At 41.5% G+C, this 23387-nt stretch overlaps 1 protein-coding gene across 1 annotated transcript in view; it reads right to left on the reverse strand.

Annotated features, from left to right (window-relative positions):
* The window catches only part of LOC138783435 (cadherin-6-like), a 265406-nt gene extending 245548 nt beyond the window's left edge, over nt 1–19858 (reverse strand). Inside the window, exon 1 of the mRNA XM_069958138.1 lies at nt 19608–19858. The gene's annotated coding sequence lies outside the window, so the exon portion shown is untranslated. The remainder of the gene's footprint in view (nt 1–19607) is intronic.
* Nucleotides 19859–23387: the final 3529 nt, after the last annotated feature.

Here is a 23387-nt window from a genome sequence, read left to right on the forward strand (position 1 = left end):
CACTCCCTTACTGACAATTAACCCTGCAAAAGTCTACACAGTCCATCCAGTACACTACAGACTAGAGCGATGATCTCCCACCAGTGGCTCAGGTGGCTTACCATAGCAATCCTGAGTAATAACCATACCGGCTGACAAGTGACTTGCAGACTTTATCTGAACCATACAAAAGTGCTAATGTAGATTATATGATACAAGTGTAAGATCAACTCTGAAATATGTATCAACAAATTCACAATTTTGTGTCTATATTTAAATAGGACCTTTGGTCAGTACAAAAAAAAATAAGTTTTTGCACAGTTTTTATTATGTTTCACATCTTCCGTTTACTGAGATATTGGAGTTACCAATTTGGTGGTATGGCTATGTTCCCACAACTTCTTTTTTAGACATGAGATGTGAGAAAAATATGTCTTTCACAGACGTTCTTAACCCCTTAGTGACCGGCCTATTTTGGACCCTAATGACCAAGCCATTTTCATACTTTTTATCATTGCTGCCTTCTAAGAGTCGCACAGTTGTTTTATTTTTTCCCACGTAGTCAGATGAGGTCTTGTTTTTTGCAGGAAAACGTATACTTTTTATTGACACCATTTTCAGATTCTTACAATCCATTATTTTTTGTTAACTCTTTATTGGAGGCATAACAGAAAATGTCATTTATTTTTATATATTTTTTAATAGTAACTTTATGCTATTTAGTAAAAATAACATAATAAATGTATTCTCTGAGTCACTATGGTTACAGTGATACTAAATTTGTATCGTTTTTCTTAACTATTACCACTTTGGCACAATAGAAACTATCTTCCTGAAAAAAAAACATGAAAAACTCTTGCCACATTGAAAGATCGGTAGCCTTCTTATCTTTTGCGTGATGGAGCTGGTTTTGGACTCATTTTTTGTGTAGTTTTTATTAATACCAAGTTTTACATATATATGACTTTTTGATCTCTTTTATGACATTTTCTGAAAAGGATTGATAAAATACAGCAATTATGGTCTTGTGTTTTTAAAAATTTTTGCTGCGGGTGTTGTGAAATATAATGAATGATATCGTTTTATACATTGGGTCGTTACGGATTGGGTTGTTACACTTTTTTTTTTAACTTTTACACTAGTGTACATTACCGTGAACTAGTATCTGTATCGGAATAAAGCCCATTAGTGACCGCCTTTAAAAGGTGTGGTCACTAATGGGTTAATGATCATAATCATTGAAAAGTCTGTCTTTAACAAAAGGCAGATGTTCCCACATAAAAAATACTTTGTGGGAACATGTCTATTTTTTTCATGAATAGATAGGTGGGCATAAACTTTTTTTAAAAAGGGGGTGTGAATATGAGGCAGAGAAGGTGTGACTATTAGGCTGAGGGGGTGAAAATATGTTAGGCCAAGGGGCGTGAATCAGACATTCACAGATACATTGTATAATACAACATTAATGTAGCCTCACATACACTGATGAGTTCTGTTTTGTATTCAAGTTGGTAAAAAGTATTTTCCCAGTAATCTTAATTTAAAGTTTCACTGTTGTTATACATTCCAAAATCCAAATCAACAGTAGATGTAAAATAAAGCAAGTTTGCAATTTCATTCATTATTTATCTTTATTTTTGTTGTTATCGTGCTGTAAAACAAAGCTATACTTAGCCGAAATCCAGGTCCAGTCCTTGTGCTGGCAAAAAAAAAGAGACTAAACACATGAAGTCCCAGTCAGTACAGAGAGTAACAGCTTAATCTGTCCATCAATCACATGACTGCCTTCTCTGTGAGCACTCAGATGGCCTCAGAAACACTTGACTTCCTGTGTTTAGACTCTTTAAAATAATAAAAAAAAGAGTCAGACTACAGGAAGTGCCGTCTTTTCCAATATATGCTTTATGCAAACTTGCTTTATATCACATCTACTGCTGATTTAAGTTTTGAAAGTTATGAGTGACATTTTTAGTAACAACACAAGTACACTGCGTTATTTATCTTGTAAATAAATATTTATCTTGTAAATTACTTATCTTAAAAAAATCTCTGTCTTCCAGTACTTATCAGCTGCTGTATGCCCTGCATGAAGTGGTGTATTCTTACAAGTCTGACACAGTGCTCTCTGCTGACACTTCCGTCCCTGACAGGCACCAGTTGATTTAAAAGTTGTTTTTTTTTATTAACTACCCCTTTAAACTAATTTAAAAAACAAATCTCAGCAATCTGAGCAAAGAATAAAAATAAAGCTATACATAAAAAGGACAAAAATGTTGTTATAATACATGAAAAGAATAAAATTCCAGGTAATCCTTTTACTAAATATATGCTATTTTCAATATTAACAAGGTGTCATAAACACCTGCTGCTTAGTATTGCTGTCTATACTGGAGGGAGTTCGTTTTCAGTCAAACATCACATCTCAGAAATAACATTTTATTTTCAAGTTTCACACATAGCTTTTTGGAAAATAAGCCACTTTTTTTTAGGAATGTTTCAATAGGTTTCTCTACAGGGCTTGTAATGGCCATAAAGCCACTTCATAAAAAAAAATGTCTTGTAGTATCTGAGAGATGAAACAACAGTTTCGCCTTTCCCCTATACTACTCAGGAGAGGCTGTTGTTTCCCTGCCCTTTGCCAGGTGATCACTGTGAGAAGTCACTGGTGGGCAGGGTTACAGATAAGGTGTTACAGCTTGCCTGCCAACAGAAGAGAGAGAGAAAGAGAGAGAGAGAGAGAGAGGGAGATATCATGAGACTTCTTTTGTAGAAGGGAGGAGGAGGAGGACAGAAGTGGAGACAGAGTGGACCAAGAAGTGAGGACTTTCAGCAGTTCAGGGTGACTCAGGATTCGCTTCAAATCGCCCAGTTTATGCAATAGAAACTTATTATAAACAAGCTTAGATTAGGAGTGGGTATTAAACAGGGTTAAATCTTTCTTAGCCGGAGTTAAAAGGCATGAATGGATTTTTTTTATTTTTACATTAAAGTGTACTTGCGATGAAGTCTGGAACCGGCACAGAATGCAATCCATTTGCTGTCGGAAGTTTGGGTATCCATGGAGACAATTACGCTGAGTCAATCATACAGCGCGACCAACATTCTGATCCAACTGGGGTCACACACATTACCAATTCACTGTGGTCATCTCCACGGATATCCAAACTTACGACATTATATGGATTGCATGCCGCTCCAGGTCCAGACTTTCTGACTGGTACGCTTTAAGTGCAGCAGTACTGGTGAAATATAACTGTGCTGGGACATGTGCCATGTGCTGGGCTTTAGTGGTCATGCAGTTTTCAACATAGTTATTGGTGGCCATTTAACTTATATTATATTTTTATTAAAGGTATGCAGTTTTACCAGCGTGGAAGTCTGCCTAGCAGCTGTCAAGTTAAGTGTGAAACATCAAAGTACAATCACCCTTTAATGATACCAATGACACTTAAAATATGAAAGTGTACCTGTTGTTATAACTTTTAAAATCTAAATCAACAGTAGATGTGATATAAAGCAAGTTTTCATTTTAAGTTCATAATTTTATTTTATTTTATCATGGAAAATACTGCACTTCCTGTGTTTTGACCCTTTTTTTCAAGAGTCTAAACACATCTAAACACAGGAAGTCCCATGTGTCATGTGATTGATGGACACATTGAGTCGTGACTCTGAACTGGTCAGACTTTATGTGTTTAGTTTGTTTTTTTCAAACAGCACAAGAATAAAAATCTGCCTTCAGTAGACTGGACCTGAATAAAAGTAAGGCTACATTTACACATCCGTTGTTCCGTCCGCAATGGCCCTGTTCACACGTCCTTACAAGTGTACGGGGCCGTGACCCATGTCGCAAAAAAAAAAGAATGTGCTGTTATGCAGTCCACATTTTGCGTCCCAGATCGCTATAGTAATGGAGTGGGAATGTAGTGCTCCGTGCTTCACGGAGCACTACAGATGCACATTCGCAGTGCGGGAAGTAGGTCTGCGGCCGCAGGCTGCACAACGCATGTGTGAATACAGCCTAAGTAGCTTTGTTTTACAGCATGATAACAAAAGCAAACTTGTTTTATATCACATCTCCTTTAGATTTACATTTTAAAAGTTATAACAACACAGGTGTCCATATACTTTCGATAACTGTCGGTTATTTCTCCCAGCCTTCCTATACACATGGAGGTTCAGCACAGCAAAATGTCCGCATGTTTTCTATGGGGAGAGGACGTGCAGCCAAATAGCTCTGGTGATGGCTTATCGTTCGGTGTAGAGAACAGTCAGGTGTAATGAATTTTCAATGCTTGACCCTTTCCTCCACCACCATCATCTGTCCGTTATAGGGCTGGAGAGCAAAGATGAATTCTAAGGAACAGGAAAGATGGACTACAAGCCGGCAGGGTTTTGCTACATGCTGTTTTCATGCATCTACCAACGTACTTGTTTTTCCAGCATTATATATCAGACTTGACTTCTACCACTTGACCAAAAACTGGATGTGCAGCGAATGTCTAGGAGTTACACATGCCGTCTTTGTTATGAGCTGTTTTGTGATTTAGTAAACGGTAATATTTGAATTACAATCAAAGCTGGGATAAAGCCCTGCTAGCCATAAAAAAGAACGAATAAGCTGTACAAGCTGTATGAAAAGCTCTAAACTTATCTCTGTTTAAACATAACATAGTGTCCATAATATTAATTCCTTGCTAGCAGCTTTGTATAAACATTACCTTAGGTGGTCTTGCTGTATGTAAATATTTAGCAGGATTTCTTATCAGAGGAGAGAGGTTTTGCACACATAATGTAAACACATTCTACCTTTCTACTGTATGCTGACAATGCTTTGTAACATTCCTACACATATAAAAGTTATAGAATACTTTGCATTTTACCTTCCATACAATATCATGAATTTGGATGCATCTTTGATGTTAAGACTTCTGTTGAAGCATCAATAATGGTATATACTAATTCTAGTGCCAATGGTTTACCACCTAACGAATATGGAAACAAAAGTGACACAAACAGCCCTGTGTGCATGAGCACATATGCAAATATGTGTAAAATATAACTGTGATCACCCTAACCCTTGATGGATTTCTCCATATACCACTGGTACATTTATTCACCAAAAATCCTGACATTTAACTCCTTGCCGCAATATGACGTCATGTAATGCAGTTAGTTCCTGCAAAATGAAGTTCCGGGAACGCCATCCTTTCCCTGCCTCCCGGCGCTGTTCCTAGTGGCGATTGATTGCGCAGCAGGAGGAGGCTATCTCACACAGCCTCCTACTGCTGCCACTACCCGGAGAGGAGCCGCGCTCCCCCCAGGCAGATAACCTCATAGGCACTGCGGTCTGTGGGACCAGAGCGTCTATGGGGAATCCGGAGGGAGATCCCCCTTCACCCCCCCACCCCACCAGCCCCCCCCACCAGCTGTGCAAGCAAATCACACTGCTCCGGGGAGGTAACCATAGCAACCCAGACGCTGCCCAATGTGTGCTGCTATGGTATAATGATCAGGCCCCTAAATGAAATTTTTTGGTTAATCACACCCCCTAAAAAAAAAAAAGCTATCAAAACGACACATGTACCCAAAAGGTGTACCACTAAAAAAAAAAAAAGCCCTCACATAACTTCATTGGGAAAATACTAAATGAAATTTTTTGGTTAATCTCACCCCCTAAAAAAAAAAAAGCTATCAAAACAACACATGTACCCAAAAGGTGTACCACTAAAAAAAAAAAAAAAGCCCTCACATAACTTCATTGGGAAATTTTTTAAATATTACTGCTTTCAATATGCAAGACACAAACAGTTTTTATAGTATAAATGCCATAAACTATAACAAAAGCTATATAAAATAGATATCACTGTAATCGTACCGACCTGTCGAATAACGATAACATACATCATACATGACGTATAGTAAATGGCGTACAAAAAATTTTTGAAAAACAGCTGCTAAATTGTGTTTTTAATTTGTACCACCTCTCAGTATTTGCTGTGTTAGAGGAAAAAATGGATTAAAAAAAGAATATTAATTTTTTGAATTTCCCCTCTAACTTGCTTAAATTTCTGTGAAACATCTAAAAGGTTAATATGCGTATGAAATGTTACTGTGAATACTTTGAGGGGTGCAGTTTTTACAGTGGAGGGATTTATAACATACAGGCCCCACAAATCCACTTCAGAACTGAACTGGTTCCTAATAAAATCCGAATTTGAAATATTCATGAAAATTTAAAAAAATCGCTGCAAAATTTCGAAGTCCTCTAACATCCTAACAAGTAAAAGGACGTTCACCAAATGACGTCACTATAAAGTAGACATGTTGTAGATCTTGCAATAATAATTAGTTAAGGTGGCATGACTATCTTTCTTAGAACAAGATAACTAGTGTATCAACCAAAGTATACCACAAATATAAAGAAGAATATGTCATAAAGAAAACCAGTCTCAAAATAACCGTGATAGTTAAAAGCATCGCAGAGTTATCACTACATAAAGAGAGGCAAGTCAGATTTGAAAAATAGGCCCTGGGCATTAAAGGGGAACTCCAGGTAGAGGTAAAAAAATTAAACTTCTGCAGAAGCATATAGCATTACTTACCCATCTATCCCAGCTTTGAAACTACCAAAAATCCATTTTTTTTATTTTTTTTTTTTTTTTTGGGGGGGGGGGGGGGGATTTCTGTATTGTGTTTCTGTACTTCCTGGTTGAGCAGTTTCCAGGATGCAGTACAGGTTCCAGAATGCAATGCTTTCCCTCAGCTGTTCACCCTGCCAATTCCCCGCCCAAATCTGTTGCCGAACATCTAGGTTGTGTTCACACATTGCAGTTTCATTGTGTTATTGAATTATTTGCAGTACTTTATCATTTCATTGTAGTCCCACCCACACAGCACCCTGTATTCTCTACCTGTAATACCACACAGCACACTGTATTCTCCACCTGTAACACCACACAGCACGCTTTATTCTCTACCTGTAACACCACACAGCACAGCACACTGTATTCTCTACCTGTAACACCACACAGTACGCTGTATTCTCTATCTGTAACACCACACAGCACTGTATTCTCTATCTGTAAGACCACACAGCACACTGTATTCTCTACCTGTAGCACCACACAGCACAGTTACTACCTGTAACACCACACAGCACACTGTATTCTCTACCTGTAACACCACACAGCATGCTGTATTCTCTACCTGTAACACCACACAGCACCCTGTATTCTCTACCTGTAACACCACACAGCATGCTGTATTCTCTACCTGTAACACCACACAGCACCCTGTATTCTCTACCTGTAACACCACACAGCACACTGTTACTACCTGTAACACCACATAGCACGTTGTATTCTCTACCTGTAACACCACACAGCACACTGAATTCTCTACCTGTAACACCACCCAGCACGCTGTATTCTCTACCTGTAACACCAGACAGCACACTGTATTCTCTACCTGTAACACCACATAGCATGCTGTATTCTCTACCTGTAACACCACACAGCACACTGTATTCTCTACCTGTAACACCACACAGCATGCTGTATTTTTTACCTGTAACATCACACAGCACACTGTATTCTCTTCCTGTAACACCACACAGCAGGCTGTATTCTCTACCTGTAACACCACACAGCACACTGTATTCTCTACCTGTAACACCCCACAGCACGCTGTATTCTCTACCTGTAACACCCCACAGCACGCTGTATTCTCTACCTGTAGCGCTGATATTGGAGTAAAGTAAAGAACTTTTAGATTTTTTTTTTCTTTTCATTTCCGCGTATTTATTATGATGAGGTTGAGCCCCACAATAAGGAGTTCATCCAATACTATCTCCAGGTGGGATTGGCAGTGTTAGCTCTGATCCTCTCTGCCATTTAGCATTATTTACTTGTGTTACTGCATCATTTTTGTGAATACGCTGCAGTACTGTATTGAAACTCCAACATGTGTGAACACAGCTCTAATTTCACTGCAGACTTTTGCATCAGTGAAATCAGTGCAGCAGCTGCTTCTGGCCGGCCAGAGATGGTGAATCACTCAGGGGATTGGGGGATCCAGACAAGCCTCCCGTGATATCACTCCCTGCCCCCTGTCTGCATCATCAGCCTGTGCTCAGCAAACACACACAATGTGAGACAGAAGCATGGAATATTTGTCTCCTAAGGGGGGATAGCAGAGGGAGCAGGAGACAATGTGAATTGGCACAGAGGCCATTTTTCTTCACTTCCTGGATTTCTATCAGCTACCAGTATGGCAGAACCGCAGAAATATATGTAAATACATTATATAGACACATCTATATAACTTTTAATGTACTTTTAATAGAAAACAAGTTTTCCTTATGTGGAGTTCCCCTTTAAGGCCAAAACAGGCTGCATAGGTAAGTGGTTAAATAATTACAGATAAACGTGCAACATGTAAAGAATTTATCCGGATTTAAAACGTTTTCCAAGAAAAGGCACAACTGTTAAACATGAGTGGTTTCTGGTATTACAGTGGTACCAAATCAGAATTAATTTTTTCTAATCCTGGCACAACCCCTTAACCTCACAAAAACAATGATACTGTAACACTAAGAAAGACAGATAGATAGATAGATAGATAGATAGATAGATAGATAGATAATAGATGAATAGATATAAGATAGATAGATAGATAGATAGATAGATAGATAGATAGATAGATAGATAGATAGATAGATATTTTCAAAGCCCAATCACTAATTTTGCTATGGAGAAAGCCCTAGCTTGTTTAAGTTAGGAAAAGGAAAGACATTTTGTAACCCTCTTTAAGAGAGTACAAAGCCGCTAAGCATCAGTGAAGGCTTCATCCTAGTATCACATAAACAGGGCCATTCATTACATATACAGCTGTAATGTATAGCTGGCCACAACTTTCACAGCTGATCACTGGATGCCTCAGAAGCCATCCATGCAGTGATCAGCGGATGCTCAGCCTGGCAAGTATTCTAGGTGTATTGACATGAGATGGAAATGTTCATAGTTGCTTGAACATTGCTTTGATCCGATAGGATGCATATGTTACTGCTACACTCTACTTCTTAGATCTCAGTGACTGAATTTTATAATAGGCAGAGGTTGCACTAAATTTTGAAGAGTATTTTTAGCTATGGAGAAGAAGAACATTTTCTGTAATGCAAATAAACAATACACAGCCATACATAATGTAAAGAGATTGCTATTTATGCAGAGAATCCATTACTATACCTGTCTTCCATGTGTTAAGGACAATTTAGGCAATTCTAAGTGTATCTGTTACTAAAGAAAACACTTTATACACAGATTTTATAAAATATATCACTAGATACTGTAATGCCTAAATAATGCTGCCACAGCATGACCACTACAAAACATACAGACCCTATAAGAGAACACAGCACAGTTACATCTAGTGACTTAGGGTATAAACCCACACACCGTATATGCAGCAGATATGCAACAAATACGCAGCAGATTTGTTGGTACAGATTTGATGCTGTGTTCAGTTATTTAGATCTAATCTGCTGCGATTTTGCTGCGAGTTTGCTGCGAGTTTGCTGCGTATCGCAGCAGTAAATACGCTGCATATACGGTGTGTGGGTTTATACCCTTAAAGCGTAACTGTCATTTCAGGGTCATTTTTTTTTTTAAACATTAAATATCAACAGTTCAAGCGATTTTAAGAAACTCTGTAATAGGTTTTATAAACCAAAAGAGTTTCCTTCTGTACTGAAAAAGCAATCTCCCAGCCTCCCCCCTCACTGCAGAAGCAGCAGGATTTCTCTGTCCATTATGTGGCTATGGAGAGGGGAGGGGCTGTTAGGAGTGACTGAGCACGGAGGAGTTCTGCAAAGCACAACACCCTGCAATCTTCTCTCAGTAAGTTCATAGATAAGCACTGACCTTTCTGACCCCAGAATCCTGCGGTTTAGGTGCCCAGACAGTCTACAAACAGCTGACCTTCATGTCACCTCTTCCTGCTCCCTCATCTCCCTTGGCCCCTCCCCCCTCCATAAGGATAGAATGGAGAGAGCAGAGCCCGTCTTCACTGGCTTCTCTGTAATGAAGACGTGTTTGCCTGATAATGCACAGAAAAGAAGTCGGGGGGAGGCTGGGAAATTGCTTCTTGAGTACAGAAAGAGGCTTTTTTGGCTGATAAAACCTATTACAGAGTTTCTTAAAATCGCTTATACTACTGATTTCTGAAAAAAAAAAAAAAAACAACATGACAGTTACGCTTTAAGGCCCTATTAAACGGGCCGATCTAGAGGATTAAGCAAGTGCCAACTGGCGTTATTAAATGCGCTGACAGCGAGCGGATAAGAGCGGGGGGGGGGGGGGGCGGGGTGGTCAGGGGGCACGAGAGCTACAGGAGGGGCACCCCAGACACTCTAATGAGATAGTGGTGGTCTGCTGCTGCCACTCCTATTTCATGGAACGGTGGCAAGCAGAACGTCGCCATTATTCTAGTTTTTTTCCAACATGTTAAAAGACAAAGATAAGCCAACATTCTGCATGGTGGCTGATCATTGCCTTTTAACAGGAGCTATTACACCAAGTGATTATCGGCTAAAACGCCTGATAATCGGTCAAATGCGGTCAATAATCGCTTGGTGTAATAGGGACTTTACAGGTGACGTCTTCTATCATCGGAGTTGTTTACTCTACCTTTTCTTCTTCTGCTTTCCTTTTTCTTTTTCAGCTGTCCCAGCCACAACTCATCTCTTCAGAACCTGCCAAACAGACTTCACATTCTTCCAGCTTCCTACTTACTTTTCCAGACATAAAGTGTCACAAATGGTAATAATGCCTGCTTTGTGTCCATTACAGTAAACTGGGCAGGTAAGTGAGTTGGGGAGAAGGGCTTGTTCCCCTCTATTTGGTAGGTGGGTAGCTCGAATTAATAGGATGATGCACCCAGTAGGTAGTTTCCATAATTAGGAAGAACCCACTCCCCCAGTGGCAAGTCTTTCCAATTAGGTAAATACCCCCTAAAGGTAATTAAGTAGCTCCTGCATTTGCAATTTACCCCAGTAGCCAGGTTACCCCTCCCCCCCATCCCTGTAGGTAGCATCCCAAGTAGCCTAGTTCCTCATGTAGGTAATATGCCCAGTGCCCAACCCTCTCTACCTTCCCAGATAGGTTGTATTCCCAGAGCTGGGTTAAACCCCCAGTAGCCTGGCCTGCTCTGTAAGTAGTTTCTTCAAATATCCCTGTTGGTAGTTTCTCCATTAGCCAGGTCCCCTAACCATACTCACCTAACCTCCCGACATATGGTATGACACTGTGACCAAATTACATACTGTATCTTAAAGAGACTATGCATATATCAAGTGGATGCCTCATTCATGTACACAAAAAATGTCAACAGGAACTTTTCATATTCATCTGTTATTTTATGATGGAATTTGGACACAGTATGCTTCTAGAAAAAAGATTGCAGTGTACAAACTTCTATATTAATATAGTCCCAATTTTCCCAGTTCCTGGTAGCAGACAGTGGTATGCACTCTCTCCATTTCCTATTATTACACATAGCACATCTTTTATAATAGGTAAAGCTGACACCTACAACTTGTCAAAAATCAGATGGCGTTTAATATTGTATGTAGACTTTCAGTTACCATGTAGCTTGTAGCATGTGGATGTAATACAGAATCTAAAAGGACTGTGATCTCCACAGGGTGCTGGTAAAGGTGCTGATGGTTTAGTGTGGGTGTTCTATGTCTGAGAGAGAATCTATTAAAAACAAATGTATATTTCATATAACTGACACAAAAAATAAAATCTAAAAACAGTAGGTAACATTAGTCTGAAGAGCTGTTGAAATAAAGTTCCATGCACTGCATCTTGGCCTGCTACTATTGCTTACAGTTCAGCACAAGCTTCCCGTTGCTTGCTTGTGGAACAAAGATGAAAATATTATTAGGATCATGCACATTTTAATTTGCTGTTGCATCCATTCAGATGGCTCCCCTTTACTTATGATTAGGAGTATGTAACCAAATGTACTTGTCACTGGTATGTAGAAAAGTGCTAGCCTTAAGGCCCTATTACACGGAGCGATAGGCCGTATTTGGCCAAGTTTGGGCCATTACAGCCAAGAATCACTTTGTGTAATAAAAGGCAACGATTAGCCGACATGCACAATCTCGGCTGATCGTTGTCTTTTAACGTTCTTTAACATGTTGAAAGACTAATAACTAGGATCGCAACGATCTGCAGACCGCTGCTATCTCCTATGGGCTCTTGTCTGGGGAGCCCCTCCCGCAGCTCCCCACAGACCCCTGCTTGATGTTGAGTCGGCAAAGAGCGGGGAACAAGGAGCAAGCTCCCGTTGACCTGACAGGTCAGTGGTCTCTTGCTCCCGCTGATCGCCCTGTGTAAAAGGGGCTTTGAAGACAGACATGATTGAAGAGTGGGATACAGTGGGATACAGTCTTTTAACTGATCTCTACAAAGACTGAAATGCAGTCAGTCAATCATAAGCTGACATTGATATGAACAATCTAGCCATTAACATACCAGACTTAACTGGCAAATCTGAGACAATGATTTACAATAAAAAGAGTAATATGAGTGGGTTTGAACAAAGTGGCCATATACAGAAGAACATACCATGCACATTTATTTTCAGCCAAGTTTATTGAAATATCTAAGGTGGCCATAAACTTTAGATAACTGATGGCCAAACACGTTTGTTACTTCCGCACCAACACCAAACATGTCTAGCCTGGTCCTGTGCACTCAGAAGGAAGAAGAGGATAAGCTACTTATCTACTTTGAGAGCAAAAGGATCAGGCACATGAAAACGACCAGCCCAATCATTCTCACTCCCATGACTGATATTTGATGTCAGGACAGCTGGGACACCACCATATGCATAACATGTGTAAAATGATGAAATCTATGACTTCAGCTAACATTTATCAAATGTGTATGGCCTCCTCTAGGATTGCTATATAGTAGAGCTTGGTGATTAATCAAATTAATGTGATTAATTCGTCCTGGGGGGGGGGTTGACAATTTGATTATTTTTTTTATTCTATCATAATTTTAAATTTGTTCAATTTTAGGGGAACTACAGAAAATAAATGTATTTAAATCAACTGGCGCCAGAAAGTTTTACAAAGACAGATTACCTCTGTTTGTAAAATTCAAGCCTTCCAGTACTTATAAGAGAAAAATGTTCTGTTTACTAAACAAAACAAAAAAAAGGAAAAATCAAGATTTAAATAACGAATCACCCACAATATTTAAATAATTGAGATTTTATTTGTTGACAATATTGTCCATCCTTACTATATAGTAGGGATCACAGTGCTGTTTTTTTCAGTTTATGTTTGCCAGAAAGTGAGGTGGAATCTATTGGAGGACAGCAGAAAAACATTTCACACAGAAAGAAAATACTGACATGGATAGTCAGGTGAATCGGGAAAGGAGGTTACATATACTAAACATCCACTTACATTTAAGGGAAGTACATAAACCCCAATATACTCCTATTATCAGAGTGGATTCCTCTCTAAATGAAGTAGACAGCCACAGGCCATTACATTCCCTGCACTTCTTCCATATAAGCCCTACAGCTGACACAGGCTATTTCAAATAGATCCTGAAAATTTCTGACAGACTCCATTACAAGTTAAGATTTCTGGTAAATTCCAATTTTTTTGAACGCAACCAACTGGAACATAAAAATGCAAATGTGAAAAAGCCTTCAAACAGCCTGTGTCTCATACAGTATACATTATGTAGCCTATAATGAGATTTAAAGGGGATGCCCAGTATTAGGGTCCTATTACACAAGACAATTACTGTAGGAAAAATCTTTTATCATTTGAATTTATTTATTTTCTGTGCAATATCTTTAACGATTTCAGGTAGCTCTCGTTAATCGTTAAAAATCACTTTGTCTAATCGGGCCCTTTAAGAGAAAGGACCCTTTTTTGACATAGTGCTGCTTTATGAGCTATGCCCGGTATTGCATCTCAGTCTCAGAGCCACAATACCTGCACAACAAATGGTCATGAGTGGTATTATTTCTGAAATGAAAGCACATGAAACAAAAGCATCATTGGAGGTGTAAATGTATTTGTGTGTATATGAGGCCATTCCATCCATGTATGTGTGTGTGTACGTGTTGCGCCAAATACATCATACATTTGGGTCCACTTAGAAACTAAGGAATCTTAGTGCTCCACCAAACTGACACAGCCGTACACGATTCCACACACAAAGGGCAATGATAAATCCCCCCCCCTCTACCTAATCTTGGAAAATCCCTAGGGGATTCCACAGGTCGTACTCGCCCGCAGACTCTGGTGGCCGTGTGCGTCTCCGCCCGTGCCATAGACTCCATTCTATGCACGGGCGGATTCCACCCGTTCATTCTTTAGACGGATGGCAGAATCAGCGCATGCAAAGAATGCACGTACCCTAAGCAGAAGTAGTTGAATAGACCCCAAATCAAGCGTTACATGGAACTCAATAGGCCACCCTTGTATTACACATGTGCTCTGGTAATACACAATTGCTCCAGATACTATGCTTTAGACTTCCAGATAAATGAAACAAACATTCTAAGTATTAGTAATCCAGCATTAACAATAATATGTAGCCTGGGCCTGTAGTATTCCTGAGGATCCCTTGGTACTTTTCATTTCATATTGAATGACATAGCAGAGTTATGAAGTTTTCTCTTGAAACCAACCCTTCTGAAGGTCAGTACCACTACAACCAATGACAACTAATGGTCTGCACTTTGTTATTATTGTTTTGTAAAATTAAAGCAGTACATGGCCTCCTTACTGGAGGAGGAAAACTGCTCAAACCTCTGGTTCTGGAGCCAGAGATGTAGAAATCCTTAAAAAAAAAAAAAGTAAACATCTTTCTTTTAATCCGAGCCTGCTGTTGTCTGTGTACTGAAAGATCTAACTAAATGCCGAAAAATACACCAACACATGGCACATACAATCACATCACTGTGGTTTCCACTGAAGACTTTGCATTGTTTTATTCACTGAGAAACATCAATAGCTTTACATTAAATTCACCTATATTTCAAGCAAAATATAAATGTGTTTGTTCGGGTTGGGCAGACCACTTTCCATCAGATTGGTTATAAAGTAATGAACATTGCTCTCACCCGGGCACAGATACAAGAGATCTAGAATGGTGGGAAGAGAGTGCTCCATCCTAACCTCAAATGACTACTTTTCATCAGCGAGCCTCCAGATGAAGCAGAAATGCCCTCCCCTCTCCAGCCCTGTATTATCCCCAGCTCCTAGGAAGCTATCCTCCACAATCATCATGATGAATCAGTCTCTGCCGATACTGGCGAGGAAGACAGAATGGAAAGCAAAGCCTTAACAGGGATGGGGTCTATTTCACATTCACCTTTAGGTTCACCTTGAAACCCATGAGCTTGTCTTACTAAATTTCACAGAGAATAATGTGACCCTCTTCTGAGCAAATGCATCTATTGCACTAAATAAAAAGCTACGGGAGAAGCACGCATCCTGCTCAGTAGCTGCCAAGCAGCTGCAAACATTACACCCAGATAAGAGAATTAGCATGCTTAAACAGCTTTAAAGTGCATCCTCTGATCTTGTCCTGGTAGCCACCAGCCCTCATCTTGTATGATGAACAGGCCACGTTAAGCAAAGTAAAATGAGTTATACCCATGACTCTGTTAATGCAGTTCAATGTTCTACATAAAATAGGAATATTCTTTTATTGGTAAATATATTTGCTGGACCACTGACTGAAGCAGATGCAACTCATCTCAATGTCAGTACAGGACTCCCTCACTGGCATCGAGAGCATGAGGCAAGATTATATTGTTCTGAAAGGTAAATAGATCAAAGCTAGTTATACTTGGCCGGCACAGAGATCAGGTAACAGGGTGAGAGAATGTATAGCATCCGACTTTGCCCCCAGTGCCACAAGAGCAATAAATACATTACACTCCACTCTGCAACCCAGAGAGCACAGAATGAAGCAGGTCTGAAAATAAAAGGAGAAAAAAAATGAGAAGCCATTATCTTTAATAGATAAATGGTTGGCCTGACCGGAGACATAGAGACGCTGGACAACATATAACAAAACTGGATGTCAGCTCTTTTCTTCACTCCCTTAGCTGTGTGCAGCTGGCATCAGCATCCATTAGTATGATACATGTTCACATGTATTAATATGACACCTTCCCACAGTTACCTATTACCATTTCTAAGGCTATTGTAAACCTGCTCGAATATAGTGTCATGACTAAGCAAGAAGTAAATGAAGCAACTCCCCCCCCCCCCCCAGTCTGAATTTTATCTGCGCTGGAACACATTTCAGATGCTACTGTTGCCGTTCAATAGCGAGGCAAATCCTGCATTTAATCAGCAAGAATATTGATTCACCATGCAGAACTTTCTGCCTAATTCTTATATGGCCACATGTTTTCCCTTGAATAGTGCAAGGAAATAGGAAAGTGTAAATGGCAAACTAATAGCATTTCAAGCTCTGGCTGTTTAATTTCTGAAAGCTCTCTATTTGACTAATTTGGCCGCCTGCCAGCAGAGCAGCCCATGTTCTGATAAGGCTCCTTTTGAACTGACAGAAAAAAAAAAAAAAAGAAAAAAGCTAAAAAAAACGAGAAAGCGTCCCACTTTGGCCTGTGATGCTCTCTTAATAGCACAAGTGACTAATGGTCCTGTGTATGCTGTGCATGCTGTATGCAGACCTGTACACATCGCTGCTGCGGCTACGGCATCTCATCTGCAGCTACGCATACTATAAGCTCACCCATGTTTGACTAATAAAAAATTCAGATAACTCTGGAATCCTGTGTAAGTGCCTAGTAAACACATTCTGTGAATAGATGCTGCAGAAAGCCTCATGTCCTGGCATAATTAGAAGTAACCCACATCCAAGGCAGTCAAATAAATGAAAGGGTCTCCTTTGATGGGAACAGACTTGGAGCAGAGAGAGGAGAATCACTTTTCCCAGGGGAATAGGCATTTGCTTCAAAGAGAAATCAGACTGGAACATTAGTTCAGTCCCATAGGAGCCATGTGGGAGGAACTACAGTCACTTTCAGTGAGAAATCAACTTCGCCTAAGTTCTTAATGACTATTTTTTTCACATTTCCACCTAATCCTCTTAATCACCTTTTATTTTCTGCTGTGACAATAGAAGGTAGGTGCAATCCTAAATATCTGTAGGCACTTTCTTCCTCCTACCACATGAAGCCTGTCTGCTGACAGAATGTGATGAGAGAAAATACTGCATATGTCAGTTTGTTCTTAGGCATGTATGTATTTGACTGAGCTGATGGCTCCAAATTGGTTTTCCTGGAGAACCCAAAGGGACAGCGCATTCCCCAGAGACATGGAAGCATGCCCATTTCTTAAAGGACAATTGAAGAAAGCAGAGAAAAAAGAAGGCAGCCGGTCCCAGGGCTGCTGTAATAGTATTGCCCTACAAAGTATGGATTGCATCTCTCTGGAATCAATAGTTATTGTTTGCAGCGCCCTACATGTAAAGCATTATTCAGCAAGGCAGGGCATATAACCGTGTGTGTGTGTGGGGTGGGGGTTAATGTTTTCAGACATCACAGAATCTATTGAACTAAATCAGGGCCCAGCTCTGACAGTCTATTTTGCCTTTCTTGTCATTTTGTCCCACTTTTCACATGAATAAAGAAAGCCATGCATTGTGAGAGTAACCCAAGTGGCACAGATAGGAATCCTCTCCCGCTCACCGTAGAAGTATGTGCAGCGAGGTGTGCAAATCAAATTAATGTCATTATCTAGTATTAGTGCACAAAGCCCAGGGCGTGCGGGATCCAGACGGCCCCCAAACTCTATTTGTCTGCTTAAGACTTTAATGTGGCCGCTGAAAGGAGTCTGTAATGTTCCCAGGTAGAGCCAGTGCACCGGTGATACCTGCTCTTTTACTGTATTGTAGCTTCTAGTAGACGCTGCTAGCTGATGCTTCATGCCAAATCCAAGTATAATTGCTCTTTCTTTCAGCCTGTCACTCTATTATGTGACTGCTTCCCCTATTCTCCAACAGCAAAACACTATTATTCTTTCCAAGGAGGTCATACAAGTAGAGAGAAGCATTTCCACAGCAAAGGACGCCTCAAACTAAAAATCCAGTAATTGCAGAGATCTCACAAATGTCGCCTCTTCCACAGGAAGACACATATGCCGAGCTGGAGAGCGCACATCAACTTTACCACCACCACTGGCACTGTTCACACTGACGCTGCTCATAAAGACAAGGCAAAGTTACACCAAAGTGCAGGAATCGCTTCACCTCTAATGCATATATATATATATATATATATATATATATATATATATATATAGTTAGTTAGTTTTAGATATACTGTGCAATTATATATATATATATATATATATATATATATATATATATATATATATATATATATATGATTTTACATATATAATACCTACATCTTTTGTTAAGCTACCCGGTGGTTCTATGTACCCGGCGTCCTTCCATATATGCACAGACCAGGGCAGTACAGCGGGGTACAGAGACCTTCACTATGAATGCCCCTATGAGAGACATACCTGGTGCCCTCAGATATATACACAGCCTGGTTCATGGAGGGTACGGGGGACCACCACTATGAGGGACATACCTGGTGCCCTCAGCTATATACCACCACTATGAGAGACATACCTGGTGCCCTCAGCTATATACCACCACTATGAGAGACATACCTGGTGCCCTCAGCTATATACCACCACTATGAGGGACATACCTGGTGCCCTCAGCTATATACCACCACTATGAGGGACATACCTGGTGCCCTCAGCTATATACCACCACTATGAGAGACATACCTGGTGCCCTCAGCTATATACCACCACTATGAGGGACATACCTGGTGCCCTCAGCTATATACCACCACTATGAGGGACATACCTGGTGCCCTCAGCTATATACCACCACTATGAGGGACATACCTGGTGCCCTCAGCTATATACCACCACTATGAGGGACATACCTGGTGCCCTCAGCTATATACCACCACTATGAGGGACATACCTGGTGCCCTCAGCTATATACCACCACTATGAGGGACATACCTGGTGCCCTCAGCTATATACCACCACTATGAGGGACATACCTGGTGCCCTCAGCTATATACCACCACTATGAGGGACATACCTGGTGCCCTCAGCTATATACCACCACTATGAGGGACATACCCGGTGCCCTCAGCTTGGACCACACACTGGTCCATAGAGGACACAATGAGGAGGCAGCTGGTGCCCAGGTGGGGGAGCCCCCCTAAGCCAGCCATGAGCAGTGTACAGTTGTGCCCATCATGCTACCTGAGCAGAGATCACACTATCCCCAGGAGCAGCAGAGTGTGCCCGCAGTGCTGGGGAGCCCCGTGCCCAGGACAATGCTCCTCAGCCCTCGCCCACAGCCTGGCAGCCTCAGTCAGGGAGGTGACCTTCAATAACCCGCAAACAGCTCGGAACTTTCTCCACAGCGCTCCACAAGAAGCTCGGGCTGCCGGCAATAGGAGGACAGTGCAGGGAGAAGGAAGGGAGAAGAGCCCGGGGTCCTTACCGGCCGGGAGAAGTGTCCTCAGCGAATGGGTGTCCTCAGTGAGTGCCGCTGGTCAGCGCCGCTCCTGTGGTACTGCTGCTGTCACTCCTCCTCCTCCTGTGTAGTGGATGGAGCTCCTCAGCCTCTCCACAGCATCACTTGTAACTCAGGGAGAAGAAACCATGGGGCGGCTTAATAACAGGGGGAGAGGCAGAGCCTGAGCTCCCTCCCCGAGCTCTGCCGCCTCTGCTGTCAGCGACGGAAGGGTTAAGTGCGGAGGGATGCAGCCGCCGGCTCACACTGCTGTCAGGGATCCGGGGGAGGGGACGGAGAACACGGCTGTTGTTAGATAGAGAGCCAGCTCACAGGAGGGATGCTGCCAGGGACGGAGAGGCCAGCCGAGACGGACACCCGGACATAGAGGAGGAGGAGGGGCAGGGGTCAGCACCAGGCTATACAACTACTACTATTACATCATAAAATAACAATAACCCGTCTATACAGACTGCGATCAAGCTGCGCTACTCCCTCCAAGATGCTGCTGCTCAGAGTGAAGGACAGAGCCTGACAGGATCCACACAATGTAAATAATCTAGCTGGTGGAACAGAGAGATACAACGATGTATGTGTCTACAATGTGCTGTTCACAGCCACTCCGGCGCAACTCACCCTCCACAGAGCCAAAGCAGATAAACAGAGGATACAGGAATCCTCATGTGTATCTGAATGCAGTGGGCTCTATATCAGCCGATGGATAAAGCACATGCACACACTGTGTCTGCACAGACCCCTAACACCAACTGACAGCACGTCCTAGTGAAGGGTTAACAAGTGGAATGTGCCGTCTAATCACCAATTCATCATCTCCATTCACAGTGTGGGACTGATACCCGCCCCCACCAGTGTATAGAGCAGTGTAATCTGATCCTAAGTGGGTAGTGAGGAGCTGAGAGTTCAGAGCTGGGAAGTGTGTGATGGTCCTCAGTGATGACAGTCACAGCCTTTGTCCTGTAACAGGGTGCCGATTCCACATCTGTCAGGCAGTGCCAATCCTGGTAGTGTGCCGCTGGTTGTTTCTTCCAATGCTAATGCAGAGTCTCAATAGTGGGCACACTCCGGCCGGCAGCGTGCACCACTCACTTCCGCCCACACTTGCCCTGTGACGTCACAGAGAACTACGGAGACTGTGGAGGACCACAATTACTCTAACGCGTTTCCGAAATCCACAGATTTCCTTCGTCAGGGAGAAGTCCCCACAGTCTGTTGTAGTCTTCAGCCTGCCTCCTTGAATTTCATTAACCCCTTCAGGTTATGTTGTGTAGTCATATTGCCATTTCTGCTCCACTCCTTTATATTACAACTCCAGCTTCAAACATACTCAGGGATATTGATCTCTAGCCCATAATTCATGCTCAATTCATTCACCCATCCAATCACACTATTTTACTCTTCACATTCTCTGTAAATTCTTCTTTATTGAAAGTTAATATGTTTGTTTAAAATTAAATTCAAAATTAAATTGATGTTTCATAATACAATTAAGTTAAAAACAGATAGAATGTGATAAAACTAAACATCCTCAGCTCTATCCTTTTCTATCTCTTGGGGGGGAGATTTATCAAACATGGTGTAAAGTGAAACTGGCTCCGTTGCCCCTAGCAACCAATCAGATTCCACCTTTCATTTTCCAAAGAGTCTGTGGGGAATAAAAGTGGAATCTGATTGGTTACTAGGGTCAACTGAGCCAGTTTCACTTTAAACCATGTTTGATAAATCTCCCCCATGGTGTTTAAAAATAATATGGATTTTAACTGTCTATTGCACTAGTGCGCATCAAGGGAGAAAAAAAATGCATAAAACGACGCACATGTAGCGCACGTAAAAAACGTACATACGGAACGTACATAAAACGCACATATGTAGCACATGTACCAAAACACACCTAAAGAACATACTAAAAACAAACAAAAAAAAATATATATATTTTTCTCAGAGATTCTTTTTGTGTATATAGTAGAAACAATCATAAAAATATATGTCTGTGCATACACCCCAGACTAAATTGGACTCCGCTACTTATTTGTTCTTAGTTTATCTTTTTCGTTCTCTACCTATTTTTTTCTCTATTTTTTCTCTATTTTTTCTATCTTTATTTCTTCTGGGAAGTACCAAATATCCTCTTCATAGGGCATACAGTTCAATTTCATTATTCAAACCCTTTGGTGCCAGAGTATTAAAGGGGTGCTCCAGCGTGGGGGCACTTTTTTTGGGGACCGGGGAGGAGGTGGCTGAAATAAAAGACGTCCACTTACCTCTCCGGTTCCAGCGGCGGGTCCCGCATCACGGCGCTCCGGTGCCCGGTTCCTGGCCGATTCCGGGTGTCTGAAGCGGCCCCGAGACGTGACGTCTCAGGTCCGCTCAGCCACTCAGTAAAGGAGGCGGGATCCGTTTGAAGTCCGCTCGGATCCCGCCTCCTTCACTGAGTGGCTGAGCGGCCCTGAGATGTAGCGTCTCGGGCGGCGTCAGACACCCGGAAGCGGCCGGGAACCGGGGACCAGAGCGCCGTGATGCGGGACCCGCCGCTGGAACCGGAGAGGTAAGTGGACGTCTTTTATTTCAGCCACCTCCTCCCCGGTCCCCCCCAAAAAAGTGTCCCCACGCTGGAGCACCCCTTTAAGATCAAAAATCCATCTTGATTCTGCTCTTGACATTTTCTTGATAAAATCTCCCTTCCTCCTATCCTTTCTAATAATCTCCAATCCGAAAAATACAGTACCCCTCGGGTTATTGTTGTGTTTTTCTTGATAGTGGTCTGACAGGGGATGTTTGCAGCACCCTTTAGAAATATTAAGATGTTCGGACCATCTTACTTTTAGTGGTCTGATTGTCCGTCCTACATATAGTTTACCACAGGGGCAGCAGATGACATATATAGCTCCCTTGGTGTTGCAGGATATCATGTCCCTAATTTCAAACGAGTTATTATTGTCTGAGTCTTTGAACATAGTGACATTTTTCTGACAACCCCCCAATTTGCATGCCCTACACGTCTTACACGGAAAAAAGACCTTTTTGTCTGAAAGCCAGGTATTCGTCACAGTTGGGGGTGCCTTTACAGATGGAGCTATCAGTGTGCCAATGGTTTTGGCCCTTCTATACACAAATTTTGGCTGATCTGGCAATTTCTCTCCTATTATTTTATCCTGTCTCAGAAAGGGCGAATTTTGTTTGGGTCATAACCCCTGTTGGTGAAGTCTGAATGTAGTCTCTTGGCCTCTATATCATAGCCCTCAATATCTTTGCAATTGCGTCTCGCTCTCCATAATTGACCCTTTGGAGTGTTAGACAGCCATACTGGTAAATGGCAACTTGAGGTGAAAATAAAGCTGTTTGTGTCCACCTCCTTTCTGAAGCTCTTTGTATGTATTTCCCCCTGTTTAATAAAAATGGTAATGTCTAAAAAGTCTATTGATTTAGTACTAAAAGAAGAGGTAAATTTTAAACCAAAATTGTTCTCATTTAGAGAGGCTATAAATTCCACCAGGAAACTTTCTGTACCCTCCCATATAAAGACAATTAAAATACAAGGGGACAGCGCTCCATAGCGTGGATCAATGATATAAAAAACAGGGAGGAATCAGTGTGTCCGGAGACTCTCACCTGGTGGAGTTGTGCTATAGATAGAGGCACAACACTCATCAAAGCATATGTAAAAGGACCGCAGCCACTCCCGCTATCCCAAGGGAATGATAAATGTAAAAACCACCTCCAACACCACAAATCAAGGGGCGCAGGTCCAGA

This window comes from Dendropsophus ebraccatus, chromosome 2, assembly GCF_027789765.1.
Source record: "Dendropsophus ebraccatus isolate aDenEbr1 chromosome 2, aDenEbr1.pat, whole genome shotgun sequence".
NCBI lineage: Eukaryota > Metazoa > Chordata > Amphibia > Anura > Hylidae > Dendropsophus > Dendropsophus ebraccatus.